This window comes from Benincasa hispida, chromosome 5 (genome assembly GCF_009727055.1).
Source record: "Benincasa hispida cultivar B227 chromosome 5, ASM972705v1, whole genome shotgun sequence".
NCBI lineage: Eukaryota > Viridiplantae > Streptophyta > Magnoliopsida > Cucurbitales > Cucurbitaceae > Benincasa > Benincasa hispida.
This window is the reverse complement of record NC_052353.1, coordinates 14,542,816-14,559,412: the sequence shown is the minus strand read 5'-3', so window position 1 is coordinate 14,559,412 and position 16,597 is coordinate 14,542,816. Positions and strand designations below refer to the sequence as shown.

At 33.9% G+C, this 16,597-nt stretch overlaps 1 non-coding gene across 1 annotated transcript; it reads right to left on the bottom strand.

The window, feature by feature from the left end:
* Positions 1–15,433: 15,433 nt before the first annotated feature.
* On the bottom strand, positions 15,434–15,505 carry TRNAW-CCA. Its single transcript has one exon. It is a non-coding gene; the product is annotated as a tRNA-Trp (tRNA).
* Between the last annotated feature and the right edge of the window lie 1,092 nt (positions 15,506–16,597).

Below are 16,597 nucleotides of genomic sequence, written 5' to 3'. Positions count from 1 at the left end.
AATGGACACAAACCTCTTCGAAGACCTTCTTCAAAATTTCTCGAACCAAAACTCGAACACAACCACAATGCTACCTTTGTATTCTCGGGGTGAGAACCCAAAAGTGGTGGGCTCTCACTATTTTGGTTTGGAGGAAAAGTCTAGGTGGAGGAAGAGGATTGAGAAGTATCACACTAAAACTCACAGAACTTTTCTGTAACTTTTCTCTCAGTCGTTCAACACAATTTAACGTAGAAGAAGAAGAAAAACTGTTTTTATTTTATTATCCTATTACCAAATTGAATAACCACCCCACCAAATTGAATAGTTTTAATATTGTATCACATACAATATAAACTATAGTTTCTTTTCTCTATTTATATGGCATTTAATATAAATCTCATCTATATTAAATTTAACAACTATGAATCACATTCATAGAAAATAAATTTGAATCTCATTCAAATATTTATTTTCTCCCATTAATTTATAATGTATCAAATATATTATGACAATTATATCACATATAATTGAAACAATTTAATTATATCATATATAATTAAATCTCTCTATTAATGTAAACAATTCAAATTAATCCAAAAACTGATTCTCAACCAAATCCTTTTGAGCTACCAAGGGGACCTCATGGACCTGTAGCTTGAAGCTCCAACGGTATGTGAATAACTGATTAAACTCTTTAATCACATTATCCACCATCTGTTAACTGCTAGGCACTCCACTAAAGATCGACAGTTGCACTCTTCGTACTACAGATATATTTATGTGTCCATTAGATATAACATAAATATATTTGTAGTGCGAAGAGTTCAGCTGTCGATCTTTAGGGGAGTGTCCGATAGTTAACAGATGGTGGATAATGTGATTAAAGAGTTTAATCAGTTATTCACGTACCGTTAGAGTTTCAAACTACAGGTCCATAAGGTCCCATTGGTAGCTCAATGGATTTAAGTTGAGAATAAGTTTTTGGGTTAATTTAAAATGATCAAAATAATAGGAGGGAATTTGATTATATATGATATAATTAAATTAATTCAATTATATATGATATAATTGACGTAATGTATATGATACATTATAATTCTGTTAAAGGAACTAATATTTGAATATGATTCAAATATATTTTCTATGAATAAGATTTATAGTTATTAAATTTAATATAAATATGATTTATATTAAATGGCATGAAATAAAGAAAAGAATTACAGTTTATATATTGTATGTGATGCAATATTAAAACTATAGGTTATAAATATAATATGATAAGTTAGTTATCATATTTATTTATAATTTATTAATTATTTGATAATTAACTCTTTTTCTCTTTAACCACCCCTTAGTGGGAAGTTATTTATTTTTTGTGGCAAAATTGAGATAAATGAAAATTGGTTTTTATTATTCCAGATGAGATAAGCTTTCACAATCAAGTAAGACAAAGTTTTCTACATGATTACTTGAGAGACTAAACGATCGAGTAACATTGTTTATGTGATAGACTTCATCGTCTACAAGACTGCATTGTTTCCTACTCGATCGTCTTCCTCCTCCAAACTCTCAGCTTCCCCTCTAACCAAAGTTAGCCAGAGCCCACCACTCCTGGATTCTCACACCGAGAATACTTAGGTCGCCAAGTGGTAGTGTCATGTTTGGTTCAAGGATCGAGTTGTTGCTTTCTGCTTGTTCGAGGGAGTTCGAGTTGTTCGACGCATTTGTGAACGACTACGTGCCAGGGATTATCTTGAAGAACGGTTCTTCAAAGGTATAATCTTTAATCCTTTGTTTTATTTAGAAAGCATGTTGTACTTTACTCTTTTATGTATAATTTGTTCTGTATGACTATAAACGTATGCGTTCAATCATAATGGAATTTGGACGATCGGCGCCCACTCAAAGGTTTTCTGTAAATAGAGTTCCTTCAATTGGTACCAAAGCCAGGTCGTGTTCTGATTTCCAAATTCCATTTGTTGTATTAAATTTCATTTACAGTTTGGTGGGTGTTAAAGTTTCTGCAATGCGTTTAAATGTTAAATGTATGTGGATATTGTTGATGGATGTTTCGGGATAGTTGTCTTTATTTAATGCTTTCATTTTACTTTTACAAAATTTAATTGTAAGGGCCCTATGTTTTTTGGCATAATTACTTGCAATCGAGTCTGTATTCATTTTGGGTTTTTTAAGTCATTCGTGAAGAAGCTTCAGAAGCAAGAGTTGCAGTTCATTTTGATAGAGAAGACAAAATGTTGGTCGCATCGTGTAGCTTAAGTTAAACGATCATTTAGATTTGGCTATGCGTTCGTGTAGAATTGTTCTACTCGATCATGTCGTATTTGCTAAACGATCACATAGCTAATGCTATGCGATCGTGTAAAGAGTTTACTCAATTGTGTTGCATTGGCTACATGATCGCATAGACTCTTGGGGGTAAACGATCGCACAGTATTTGATACTCGACACAAGGTATGCGCACTAAACGATCGTGTAGGCTATCATGCTCATCGTATAGTCAGTAGTTACACGATCACATAGCATAAGATACTCGGTGCTTGCTACTCGTAGCTACATGATCGTAATGGCATGTGTTAATCGAAGCATGTTGCACGATCGGGTGGACTTTCATGCTCATTGTAGTCCTAAGCCACGCGATCATTGCTACACGATCGTTTACACTCGACGCTTGTTGCTCGACGATCAAAGGATTTGCTACACGATCAAGNACGATCGTTTACACTCGACGCTTGTTGCTCGACGATCAAAGGATTTGCTACACGATCAAGTGACGAGGCTTCAAGGCGGTCGGTTCAAGACCTAGTTCACTTGTTCGAACCGGTTGACTCAAACTTTTGTAATAGATTAGCATTTCCTTTCCGGTTTTGAGATACACCATCCTAGTCCATCAACTTTTATTAAATGTGTATGTGATGTATGTTTATCTTATATGTCATAATGTATGTCATATAATTTTAAAATCCACCATAGGTTATTCATTTTATTCATGCATCATCTTTATATTATAAGTGTTATAATATATTAGTATGCATGATTAAATTACTTAAAGCATGCTCATGCATCATATAATATAAGAGTTATAATATATGCATGCATTAAAGTATATCCATGCATCATCTATATTATAAATGTTATAATATAAGGTTGTATGTTAGCATGGAATGTATGCTTAGTTCATTACTTTGTTATATAAAAGTTATATATTAATAATGAATGAGCATTGCATGAAGCATGACACCTTAGTTTTATTTATAAAAATTATAAATACTTTATGTATGTCTAGCTAATAATGTGAATGGTTTTAATTGTTTCATTTGTTATAAAAGTTATAATTAATGAAATTAGAATTAAAATCAATAATAAAGAGTTGCATGCACGCCTTAGGCTCTAATCATTTTTTTTAAATGTTTTAAAATTTAATTGAGATAGACCTAAGATCACGTTTCTAATAAGATTAGAAACCTAAGTTTAATCTTTTAATTCGGTTTAATAGGAATAAAATGACTAATAAAAGATTAAATATGTAAAAAAAAATGTATCTATAAGGGACCTTTTGGCGAAGGCTGGTTCTGGCTAGGCTGGGGTACTTAAGTCGATGGAAACGTCGCACCCCTGCCTGGGATCCTATCTAGAAATGTGAGTTAGATAGATTTGTTACATGCATGTAAATTTGATGAAAGTCAGTTAAAGTGTTTAATAAGACTTCAATCAAACTTGGTTAATCATCAAAAGAAAATGTTGTTTTTGAGAAAATTAAACAAACTACTTAGTTAAAATCAATAACCGGATTTTCTAAGTTAATGAACCCTAGGTAGAACATTTAGTGGGAGGTAATTAGGGTTTATGATACTTCACATTACTTCTACATGTTTCTCCCTAAAAGTTCATACCGTGAGATCTATCCTCGGCCTTGAGGCACCACTGAAGTGTCCCCATAGGTGGCATTTGGGAGATCAATAACAAGGTGAATGGAGAGAATGTTCATAGTAAGTGAGAGCAAGAGGTGTGACAATATATCCCTTAGTCTCTCTCATTAGGTTGGATAAAATTTTAGTACATCGCCTCGTGGCACCCTGGGAGTGTCCCCCTAAAGGATAGTTATTTTGTATAACTCTTTATTTGATCTTCAGCAATGAATAGGATTGCTTTAGTCTCTTGTCCTAATCGATTTTTCCCTAAAGCTGGCTCATTAGGGCAGGACTCTAGAACCTAAAATGAGGAGTTACACTTACACAGAATTTTTAAGGATGTTAACAAATTTTTGACCGAACAATGGTGACTGTTAGATTCAGTTACTAGAAGTTTTTTATGTCTAATGATTGAGATTATCTCATTCTAGTGAAGGGGCACTTGATCACCCCATGGTGACTTTTGTCTTGCCTCACTAGAGTAACATTGTAAAATAGATGTCACTTAGGGTACAACATAAATATTTTGCTCAAACTTGATTGGTTTTCTAAAAGCAGTTTAATGCAAGTAGACTTATTAAATTTGTTCTTTTTTCAGCAATTTTAAATTATAGCTACTGCTACTTTGTCTTTACTGGCCGTTGATAAGCTGACTGGCGAGAATTACGCTAGTTAGAAGAATACGATTAATACGATTTTGATCATTGATGACTTGTGGTTCGTCCTTATGGAGGAGTGTCCTTCTATTCCACCTTCTAACGCTGCTCGAAACGTTCGAGATGCATATGAGTGCTGGAAACGGGCAAACGAAAAGGCCCGAGTGTATATCTCGGCCAGCCTTAACGATGTTTTGGCCAAGAAGCATGAGCCCATGATCACTGCAGGCAAGATCATGGAGTCCCTGAGGGGAATGTTCGAACAATCGTCCCCGTAGCTTTGGCACGATGCTCTGAAGTACATCTTCAACTCATGCATGAAGAAAGGAATATCTGTTTAGGAACATGTTTTCAATATGATAGTCCACTTCAATGTGGTGGAGATGAACGAGTCGAGAATTGATGAGGCCAGCCAGGTTAGCATTATTATGGAGCTGTTACCAGAAAGCTTCTTTCACTTTGTAAGTAACGCTATTCTGAACAGGGTTGATTACAACCTTACAACTCTACTCAATGAGTTGTAGACTTTCCAATCTTTGTTGAAAAGCAAGGAGAAGAAGGTTGGTGAGGCAAATGTTGCCTCATCTTCCAAAAATTTCTAAAAAGGTTCGACCTCTGGAACTAAGTTTGCACCTTCTACTTCCGACACTAGAAAGTGGAAGAAGAAAAAGGGTGGTAAGGGGAAGGCGCCTGCTAACCCACAACCTGCTACTCCGAGGGGTAGGCAACCAGTGAAGGTTAACAAGAGAAAATGTTTCCATTGCAACCAAGACAGGCACTGGTAGCGGAACTACCCACGTTATTTAGCTGAAAAGAAAAAGGCCAAACAAGGTAAATGTGATTTACTAGTTTTGGAAACTTGTTTAGTGGAGAATGATGATTCTTCCTTGATTATTGACTCTAAGGCCACTAACCATGTTTGTTCTTCATTTCAGGAAATTAGTTCCTAGTGATAGCTTGGTGCTAATGAGATGATGATGCGAGTTGGAACCAGGTACGTCGTCTCAATTGTGGCAGTGGGAGGTCTTCGGTTGACTTTATAGAATAGGCTTATCATTTTAAATGATGTATATATAGTTCCCGAGTTAATTTCTCTAAAGTCTTTACTCGAATGTAATTATGAACTTAATTTTTCAGTAAATAAAGTGTTTATTTCGAAGAATGGTGTTGATGTATGTTCGGCTTAAATGGAAAATAATTTGTATGTGCTAAGGCCGTTAGCAACAAATTCCCTCCATAACATAGAGATGTTTAAAACTGTTGTAACTTAAAATAAGCGACTTAAAATTTCTCTTAAAGAAAATGTTCGACTTTGGCACCTACGATTATGGTACATTAATCTCAATAGGATTGAGAGATTGGTAAAGAATGGACTTCTAAGCGAGTTAGAAGAAAATTCTTTACATGTGTGTGAGTCATGCCTTGAAGGTAAAATGACTAGAACACCTTTTACTGGAAAAGGTTATAGGGCCAAAGAGCCTCTAGAGCTAGTGCATTCAGACCTTTGTGGTCAGATGAATGTGCAAGTCAAGGGAGGCTATGAATACTTCATCACTTATACTGATGATTATTGAAGGTATGGGTACGTTTATTTAATGCAACATAAGTCTGAGTCCTTTGAAAAGTTCAAAGAGTTCAAGGCTGAAGTTGAAAACGCATTAAGTAAAACAATTAAAACACCTCGATCTGATCAGGGTGCAGAGTTTTTAGATTCTGATTTCCAGAACTATATGATAGAACATGGAATAGTTTCCCAACTCTCAGTGCCTGGTATACTTCAGTAGAATGGTGTATCTGAGAGGAGAAATCGAACCCTGTTGGATATGGTTCGATCGATGATGAGTTACACTTTCTTACCTAACTCGTTTTGGGGTTTTGCAGTAGAGACTGCAACTTATATCCTAAACTATGTTCCCTCCAAGAGTGTTGAGAATACCTTTGGAGTTATGGAATAGTTGTAAAACTACCTTATGTCATTTATGTATCTGGGGTTGCCCAGCAAATGTGCTTGAGGCTAATCCCAAGAAATTGGAACCACGTTCAAGGCTATGCCTATTTGTAGGCTACCCTAAAGGAATGAGATGAGGTTATTTTTATGATCCTAAAGAAAACAAAGTGTTTGTATCAACAAATGCTACTTTTCTTGAGGAGGATCATATAAGAGAGCACATACCTAGAAGCAATATCGTGTTGAATGAGCTTTCCAAAGAAACTACTGAATCTTCAATAAGAGTTGTTGAAGAGCCTACTACCTCAACAAGAGTTGTTAACATAGGTTCATCTAGTAGGTCAAATCCACTTCAAGTGTTGAGGGAACTTCGACGTAGTGGGAGGGTTGCGAACCTACCCATTCACTATATGAGTTTAACTGAAATCCTGACTATGGTAGATGTTAGCGAGGTTGAGGATCCATTGATTTACAAGAAAGCAATGGAGGATGTTGCCAAAGATGAATGGATCAAAGCCATGGATCTCAAAATGGAATCAATGTACTTCAATTCAGTTTGGGATCTTGTAGATCAACTTGATGGGGGTTAAACTTATAGGTTGTAAACGGATCTATAAGAGGAAACAGGGGTGTTGATGGGAAGGTGCAAACCTTCAAGGCTAGACTTGTGGCCAAGGGTTATACTTAGGTAGAAGAAGTCAACTATGAGGAGACTTTCTTGCCTGTTGCCATGCTGAAGTCTATCCGCATCCTCCTATCCATTTCCTCATATTATGACTATGAGATATGGAAAATGGATGTCAAGATTGCTTTTCTGAATGGCAATCTTGAGGAGACCATTTATATAGTGCAACCCGAGGGATTCATAATCCAAGGTTAAGAGCAAAAGGTTTGCAAGCTGAATCGATCCATTTATGGACTGAAACAGGCATCTCGATCTTGGAACGTAAGGTTTCATATTGCGATCAAATCTGATGGCTTTGATCAGAACGTTGATGAAGATCATGAACAATTCAGTAGTTTTCCTAATGTTATATGTAGATGATATCCTACTCATTGAGAATGATGTAAGCTTACTGATTTCAGTTAAAAACTTGCTAGCGACCAAATTTCAAATGAAAGATTTGGGAGAGGCTCAGTTTGTTCTTGGGATTCAGACCTTTCGAGATCGTAAGAACAAAATGATAGCACTGTCTCAAACATCGTACATTGACAAGATGTTGATCAAGTACTCGATGCAGAACTTCAAGAGGGGCCTTTTGCCTTTCAGGCACGAAGTTACATTGTCTAAGGAACAGTGTCCTAAGACACCTCAAGAGGTTGAAAAAATGAGACGGATCCCCTATGCATATGCCATAGGTAGTTTGTTGTATGTTATGTTATGTACTAAACCTGAAATCTGCTACACATTGGGGATAGTTAGTAGATATCAATCTAATACATGATATGATTACTGGACAGCCGTCAGGAACATCCTCAAGTATCTTCAAAGAACGAGGAACTACATACTTATGTATGGTTCTAAGGATTTGATCCTTACAGGATATACAAACTCTGATTTTCAAACTAATAGGGATTCTTGGAAATCCACTTCAAGATTAGTGTTCACTCTTAACAAAGGAGCTGTAGTATGGNATGATAGCACTGTCTCAAACATCGTACATTGACAAGATGTTGATCAAGTACTCGATGCAGAACTTCAAGAGGGGCCTTTTGCCTTTCAGGCACGATTACATACTTGTGTATGGTTCTAAGGATTTGATCCTTACAGGATACACAAACTCTGATTTTCAAACTAATAGGGATTCTTGGAAATCCACTTCAAGATTAGTGTTCACTCTTAACAAAGGAGCTGTAGTATGGCAAATCACCAAGGGTGCATCGTGGACTCCACCATGGAGGCTGAGTATGTAGCAGCTTGTGAAGCTACTAAGGAGGCCGTTTGGCTAGGAAAAAATTCTGACTGATCTGGAAGTTGTTCCAAACATGTCTAAGTCCTGATAATAGTGGTGCTTTGGTGAATTCCCATGAGCCTTGAAGTTATAAGTGTAGCAAGCACATTAAGTGGAAATACCATCTCATCCAAGAGATTGTGCATCGAGGGGATGTGATTGTCATGAAGATAGCTTTGGAGCACAACGTTGCTCATCCATTTACAAAGGCCCTCATGGCTAATGTGTTTGAGGGTCACCTGTAGAGTATGAGTTTATGGGACAAACCACGGCTGGAGTAGGGCAAGTGGGAGATTTTGTACTGGGCTTGTTTATGTCCTAGTTTATTGTTTTGTGTACTTGTAATTTGATTATCTTGTACACCTCACTAGCTTTAGGATAAGTGGGAGATTGTTGGGGTTGATGCCCCAAATCTCGTAAGGGTTCTGTAGTTTGTAAACACTTGTATAAACAAACATTTTGTGATTTATAATATATGATATTTTATTCACTCCTGTCTATGAAATATATGATATTTTAGTTACATTAACCACAAACCAATAAACTAAGATCCATGGTTATTGTTGTAACTTAAATATGTATGTGGAGACATATAAGTGGATCGTGTTTAAGAGATAACCTAAATGGTCTGTTGTATATGGATAAGGTTGAGTACCTTATCCTGGTGACACTACGAGTATGGTCCGCTTTGTAGGTGTTACAAATGTTGTAAAGTGCTACAAATGATCTGGTTCTTATCATTCATGTATTAGACATACGAGCGGAGATATTCTATACAAAGGAGTTTGTATAAGACCGGACCACGAAATGTTTAGTCTTGTTAAATTACGTTGTTCATAATAGAGACTTTCATTTCACTAGGATGACTATAGGTAATATGACCTTAATCCTGAGTGAGTTGTGAACTCCTCCTACCTATAAGGGTGGTTTTTTGATTTACATGGATGAGAGTGGCCAGATCGCTGACTCAATAAGCCTACCATTTTGAGGATTCGTCTGATTGGGGTGCTGGGAACTCAGTTACAGAAGATGGAATTCACCCTTTCCCCAAAGCAGGGGTAAGTAGATAAATTGTTCCCTTAAAGGCTAATTTTGGGTCTTAAATAATGTGGCGTCACACTCTCTCTTGGCCTGAGAAGGGTTTAGTCATAGTGGGACTATGATTTATTGTTCATTAAAGGGATTAGTGGTACTTTAGAAGTTAGATGTAACTATAGGGGCAAAACGATAAATTGGTTCAGCTGTACTTACGAGTGATTTGTGAAGGATCATCGTACTGTTGATTAGTTATATCCAATGGACATAGAAATATATCTGTAATGCGAAGAGTTCGGCTATCAGTCTTTAGTGGAGTGTCTGACATTTAACGAATGGTGGATAATGTGATTAAAGAGTTTAATCAATTATTCACGTACCATTAGAGCTTCAAGCTACAGATCCATAAGGTTCTCTTGGTTGCTCAATGGATTTAAGTTGAGAATAAGTTTTTGGGTTAATTTGAAATGTTCAAATTAATAAGATGCAATTTTATTATATATGATATAATTGACATAATGTATATGATACATTATAGTTTGATTGGAGGAATCAATATTTGAATAGGATTCAAATATATTTTCTATGAATAAGACTCATAGTTATTAAATTTAATATGAATATGATTTATATTAAATGCCATAAAATAGAGAAAAGAATTATAGTTTATATATTGTATGTGATGCAATATTAAAATTATAGGTTATAAATATAATATGATAAGTTAGTTATCATATTTATTTATAATTTATTAATTATTTGATAATTAACCATTTTTCTCTCTAACCACCCCTTAGTGGGAAGTTATTTATTTTTTGTGTCAAAAGTGGGATAAATGAAAATTTGTTTTTATTATTCCAGATGAGATAAGCTTTCACAATCGAGTAAGAGGAAGTTTTCTACATGATTACTTGAGAGACTAAACAATCGAGTAACATTGTCTATGCGTAGACTTCGTTGTCTATATGACTGTGTTGTCACCTACTCGATCGTCTTCCTCCCCCAAACTCTCAGCTTCCCCTCTAACCAAAATGAACCAGAGTCCACCATTCCTGGATTTTCACACTGAGAATACCAAGGTCACCAAGTGGTAGTATTCTGTTTGGATCGAGGATTGAGTTGCTGCTTGTTGTTTTTTTGAGGCAGTTCGAGTTGTTCGATGCGTTCGTGAACGAGTACATTCGAGGATTATCTTGAAGAACGGTTCTCCAAAGGTATAATCTGTAATCCTTTGTGTTTATTTAGAAAGCATGTTATAATTTAGTTTTTGATGCATAATCTATTCTGTATGATTGTAAATGTATGCATTCAATCACAACGAAATTTGGATGATCCGCTTCCGCTCAAAGATTCTCTATAACTAGAGTTCCTTCAACTTCTGTATCGGCTCTCATCGACTTGAGTTCCATTTGAGACTTTTTAACAATTTTACCAGAGTTGGAGCTGGAGTTCTTTTCACACTAGAACATTCCAAGTCAAACTTCTTCACTAGACTTTTGGCATATTTGCTTTGAGAAATAAAGATTCACTCATTCAGTTGCTTTATCTAAAATCTTAGAAAATAGGACAGTTATCCTATCATGCTCATCTCGCATTCTTCCTACATTTGTCTCACAAAGAGCTTGACTTATCGTCGACATAAATTTGAACAATCACAAAATTTTCATGATATTTTTTCACAAAGAGAGTCTTATCAATTCCTCTTCGGTATAGGAAAATACCAGACAAAATATTACAACCGGATATTTCTAGATAAAAAAAAAATTCTGCAAGAAGATACTCTGAAGTCACAGACAGATGTTAAGACTTTATATAAGACATCTATAGAAACCATAGCCTTAGAAAAATATAAAGTTAATTAAACAAATCTCCAACACATATAATTCAATCATCTCACATTCCCATGTAAATTTATAAATAGGATCTTTAAACCAAAACTTCTCTACTCTCACATAAATTAAATTATTTTATGCTTACACATAAATGTCATCAATAAGCTATATAAAAAAATATACAACGTTACTTAACATTTTATTATTGGATATATATTTTCTTATATATAATTTCAAAACCTTTTCTAACCTCCTCATTTCCTACAATTACAAAAGAGCTTTCTTCTACTCATTAATTTCCACATCAACAATTTATGAATTTTTTCTTCTTCATTTTTATACTTTTATTTCTTTGTTTTTTATTTTATTTTTTGGGTTAACTTCTTAATTAATTAAGTACATAGCTAACAATTTCAATTTTCATTGATATAGGTTTAACAATCTTCAAATTTGTGATAGGTAAATGAATTTTTTTTTCAAAGTTATATGATATACAACTATTATTTTCCTACATAATTGTTACTTGTCTTAAATATTTATTATAAAATTTTATTTTTAAAATAAAAAACCACATGCAATATACATTGAACAAAATTTTCTCAATATTTTTATCTTTATATATATTATATACTATATATATATGAAAAAAGTACGAAGGTGAGAAAAAACTTTTTTGGAATTACCCTCACATATTTTAAAAATACCTAACTTAACCTCTACTCTTCCCCTCTATTTCTCACGTTAGGGTTAACTTTTTTTTATTTTTTGAGTGAGAAATTAAAGGTGATATCAGTTCAATTTTAAAATTTAACCCACTCTTCTCTCTCTATTTAATACCCACTCACCATTACTTAAAGCTCCACTAAACCCACCATTAACCTCTTATATTTGTCAAATACCCAAAAAAAAAAAAAAAGAAAAAACCCAAATGTGTGTCTTAAAAAATATTTCTCATTAATTTATTATTATATTAAAACATTTTTTTAATATAAAAATTTGCTTATTTATTCTAATATATGAATTTATAATTTATTATAAAATGTCAAATGATTTAGGCTTCCAAGAGTTTTTGTAACCATCTCTGCTTCTAATACTATAAAAAGCTCTTCTCTCAATTATTTTTTACAACACTAAAAAAATTGTGTTTTTCAATATATTCTCTCATTTGTGCTATTTTCTCACAAAATAACTAGATTTAGTGTGTGTTAGTGCTCACTAATATAACACAAGATCTATACAATTTTGTCTTGATTTTTTTTTTCATTCTCATTCCTGCTTCTCCTTTTATTCAAATGAAAGAAGTACGTACTAGAACTTTTTGGTACTTTTTCAATCATATTGTCAATAAATTCATTATCGGAATGCATACCAAAATCCTTAGGCACGTTGATGCTTGGACAATAGCACCAATCGTGATAACTTTGTTTATAACAAATGATGTCCTATCAAAATGATGGCTGAAGAAGTGTTGATTGTATTATTTTTTTTTATTTATAATTGCTTTATAAAGTTTAGTTTTCAATTTTATTTTATTTGGTTTAATTTTATATTTTTAAACTTTACTTTTTATGTTCAAGACAAAGGTGATAATGACAAGTTTAGTAAAGAGAATTAAAAGAAAACAATATACAATATTTTAAAAAATAGACATATATATAAAGTTATGAAAATATATTAAAATAAAGTCATAAAATTAAAAAATACCATGTATGCATATAGTTTTTAAGCTGTCTAATATCATTCATTTTAATTTTACAAAGACAAAAATCCTTTTTCTTTTGTTTTGTTAAAAGAGACTATAAATACATACATATATACATACATACATATATATATATACACATATATACATACATACATACATACATATATACATACATACATACATACATATATATATATATATATATAAAATTTCCAGGAAAAAATAATTAAATTGAGAAATGAGAGTAAGAAAAAACTTAAAAGAGAATATCAATATTAAATATATTGTCTATTTATTTTTTTTAAAATTTAAATATACCTAGAAATGCACTTTCTTTGAATATATATCATCAAATGTATTCATAAAATTAAAATAATATTGTTTGTGCATGTGTACATAATTTCAAAAGTTAAAAAAATTTTAAAAAAATATATCCTTAAAGAAGTTAAAATCCGACCATTTAGATATATTTATAAATTTGAATACAAAAAAATCTCAAATTATTCTAGAAAATAAATGTCATAATTATTTGATCAATCTTATTGATGGCTTTTAAATTATAAAAAAAATTAAAAATATAGAAAGTTTTGTGCTATTATTTTATAAAACTTCAAAATAAAATTTATCATTCACACTTCAATTATGAAAGCTAAATAACTTTGCAAAGTTCTTCTATACTACAACCACGACAAAGAGTTATCTATATATTTCTTTTTATAAAAAAATATATTGTCCTATTTTAATTTTTTTTTCTATCTCAAATTTCTTTCATTTCAATTCTAACATAATAAGTCTAACCTACCAAATATTTATATTGTGGAGTTGTGTTGTTTAGAAAAAAAAAATAAAGAAAAAGAAAAGAAAACATATTATACTAGTCTAGTTTTCTTTAAAAAAAAAAACTAATAAAAATAAAACCTTTTGAAGGGGGCGGTGTGTAACCACACTTAAGAAAAAGAAAAGAAAACCACCTTATGCAGGCAAAAGTCCTCAGGCATCATACTTCACTAAAGAGTGGAGCAAAACCTCTGAGATCGCTCGCGCCTACCTAGAAAGAGCATCGAAGAGGATGAAGAAGTGGCTGATAAGAAGCGGAGGGCCCTTGAGTTCAAGCTGGGGCAAGATCCTGATCAAGCTACGACCGGAACAGTTTTCGTTTTCCGAGGCTAGAGAGACCAACGGCTAGTAAGGAAATATGAAGTCCAGGGAGGTAATTGAGAAGGTCGGGAGAACCTCGTTATAGGTTCAGTACCTCATGGATGAAGATTCATCCTGTCATCCATGTGAGTACCTGAAGCCCTATCATCCCGATCCCGAGGATGAACAGGGAAACATGCTAAGGCGCCCACCGGTCACGATGAAGAGGTCTGCTGAGAAAGAAGTTGCACAAATCCTGGATAAACGTACGCGCCGTCTTGGAAGACCCAGACGAGAACTGACAGAGTTCTTAGTGAAATGGAAGGATCTCCCCGACGAAGAGATCAGTTGGGAGCGGGCCGCAAGACTTGAAAGATGCAGCTCCAGCCATCCGCAGATTTTGAACAAGGTCGGTTGACGGTGACGTCAACCAATTAAGTGGGGAGAAATGTAACGGTCATGCTTGTCCAGGACCTGTTGCCCATGGCTGCATGCAGATCAGTTGGGAGCGGGCCGAAGAACTTGAAGAGTGCAGCTCCAGCCATCGCAGATTTTTGAACAAGGTCGGTTGAACGGGGCGTCAACCAATTAAGTGGGGGAGAATGTAACGGTCATGCTTGTCCAGGACCTGTTGCCTCATTGGCTGCATGCCCAATCCAACCCCCTTCTAGCTTACTTTCATATCCTGTATTGTATTAGTTAGCTTGCTTTCTTTACATTTTCATTGTAAGTGACCACTCACCCTTTTGGCATATGGCAAGGGCGCCAGTTGACTTTTTGTTCAGAATGCACTATATTGGGGATAAGACTAACCATCACTTCTCATACCGGAGTAGTACTCTATAAAGCCATTGTTGTTGCTTATTGGCTTTCTAGTCTACTACAATCTTTCTTTCTTTATACACACTCTCAAATCTTCTTACGAAAACCTTTTCTCTAAACCCGTTTTCTAAAACCATTTTCCCTAAAACGGGGTTGGAGGTTGCAAGAGGCACTCGGTGTGCATCGGCAGTCCGTATTCGAGTTGGCTGGCTTGTTCGCGAGCGGGAACAAGTGCCGCACAATCGCTAAGAGAAGCTTCCGAAAGAGCGATTGTGACACGGTGCAGTTGTGTGGTGGAGCCGGCGACCGGCTGCCGGAGAAACGGAAACGGAACAAAGGAAATAGAAATGAGAGTTTTCATGAAAAATAAACGAAGAAAAAAAAACCTACGAGGGCAATAAGGTAATTTCACTAGAAGCTTAATTGAGGGGAAAATGAACCCGACGTGAATCGAACACGCAACCTTCTGATCTGGAGTCAGACGCGCTACCATTGCGCCACGAATCCTAAGTTGTTAGTAGATTCACAATATTTTATATATATTATTATTATTTATTTTCTTAAATATAAATATATTTTAATTCGGGAGGAAGCTTTCAGAGGATAGTTTCTACGTTTTAACCTGCTGTATTTCCTGAAGATTTTCATGAATTATCCAAGCAAGTATTTTCAAGAATTGTTAAATTAATTATTACATATTTTAATATTGTTTTGTGTTTCTATTTTTTCTTTCTTTCTTTGGATTTGTAGTGTAATAATTACATGATGATTCAATCATATGATTGTTTGGTGTAATAAGATTAGATATGATGATTCAATCATGTTATATGTATCTTTATAATACAAATGATCTGTTTTGTTGGTGATTATTTTTTATTGGAAACTTTTTTATTCAATAATTCTACATATTTTTTTTTTAATAAACTATGATTATACTTTGTTTTATATTTTTTAAAGTACATATATTGCTGGGAGTTTTGGAAAATGGGGTTTATGGTTTATGTTTGAATCATGCATTTTTTTTAAAAAATTTAAATAATCATTTTACAAATTTTTATGCAAAATTATATTGGATTCATTAGACCAATACGCATTTAAGTTTATATCGTTAGTGAAATATCTTCAAAATATAATTGTACTATAATCACCCTATTAATGTCATGTTATATGGTTGGCACAAAAAATATGAACAAAAGCTACATTCTTCCACCAATTATATGATGCAAAAGAAAAAGGTTAGTCGGATGGGGTGGGAGTTGACTACTAGAGATGGTGGCCAAAGTGGCAATGAGAGATCAGTGGTGATGAAAGCTGAATGGACAATTACCCTCCCAAACATTGAGTTGAGTTTATATCTCAACTCAAGTTCCAATTTAATAGATCAATGCAAATCTGCGAAAGAATAATAAGGGGTTTAGTTTGTATAGTAAAAATAATATTTTGGTAAAAAAATAGATTTTTTTTTTAAAAAAATGAAACTAAGAGGTGATAACGGGCAGAAATGCACGTTATTACAACGCAAAGATATAAAACAATGTAGGATTGCGACGGTAAAAATATGTAAAATCGTGTCCAAAAGCATTAAGTTGAGAACATTAC